This window comes from Gekko japonicus, unplaced genomic scaffold, assembly GCF_001447785.1.
Source record: "Gekko japonicus isolate JY-2015 unplaced genomic scaffold, Gekko_japonicus_V1.1 scaffold171, whole genome shotgun sequence".
Classification (NCBI taxonomy): domain Eukaryota; kingdom Metazoa; phylum Chordata; class Lepidosauria; order Squamata; family Gekkonidae; genus Gekko; species Gekko japonicus.
In genome coordinates, this window is record NW_015175975.1 from 1,387,337 (window position 1) to 1,388,477 (window position 1,141).

Sequence of the window (1,141 nt, forward strand, 5' to 3'; positions counted from 1 at the left end):
TACCATATATATATATATTAGAAATGATTTGAAAAATATTTGAACACCTTGTCTTAAAATATTTTATTCATCATGTTAAAATAAAACGTTCCATAATCAATTTTTTTCTTTTCTTTTCTTTTTTTCAATTTTTCCGGGAAAAAAAACAAAAAGGATTCAGGGGAAAAAAGGGGAAAAATGGGTTTTTCCTGAATTTTTCCATTTTTTTTCCAGGCCTTCACATCTCTAGTCCACGGTGCATGCAGATAACGTGAAAACCAAATCTCAGGAATTTCATTCCAGTTGGATTCTGGGGACAACACCTGTGCCTAGAAATCCACTAAAGAGAGGGGGAAAGTTTTCAGAAACATATTTCCCCATCTGATAGAAGGAAACACGGTGAAGTGTGATTATCTCCTTTATAATTATCAATATTCTTGGGATTACTTCATGTCAGCATCCCTAGGGTGTTTAAACCATCAACAGGAGAAGAAGAAAAAGGAGATCTAGAAGATTATAGTAGAAATACAGCCTTTCACGCCGCAAGTTACTGGAAAGGCAGGGAAAGACAGGTGCTCTCAATCTGATCTACGTTATGTGAAATCAAATGCAGGAGATTATACTAGTCAGATTGCTTCAAACTGGAATGACTCCAATAGTCACATGAGAAGACAGAAATCTTTATTGTGATGAACCAATTGCAGAATGGTATCACTCATAGTGTTGGTTAAAATGCTGCTTTGTTCATCCATGTGCAAGGTTCATGATGCTAAATGCACCGTCAGTGAGCCCCTCTCACGTCTTTTCAAATATTTTGAAGAAGGAGATCTCTTCATTGGGGGAATTAGTTCCATTATCTCTGCTACGTCCGGAAACATGGATTTCAATGAACCACCCGATTATATGGCGTATGATATTCCCTTGTAAGGACTTTTCTCCCTCCTGTACCTATTATCTGAGCATATTGTCTCGTGTGATTTCAAAAATGTTGGCTTTCAGGGAACTGTCCTATGTGATGCGAGATGTAAGGGTGATTTTCTCCCCACTTATGCCCATTATCTGGGCAAATCATGATAGAAGCTGACAAGTTGTTGAAACGGCATATAATTCTAGGAATGTAAAGATGAAATTTGAACTATTCAGTTAATTTGCCACACTCTTT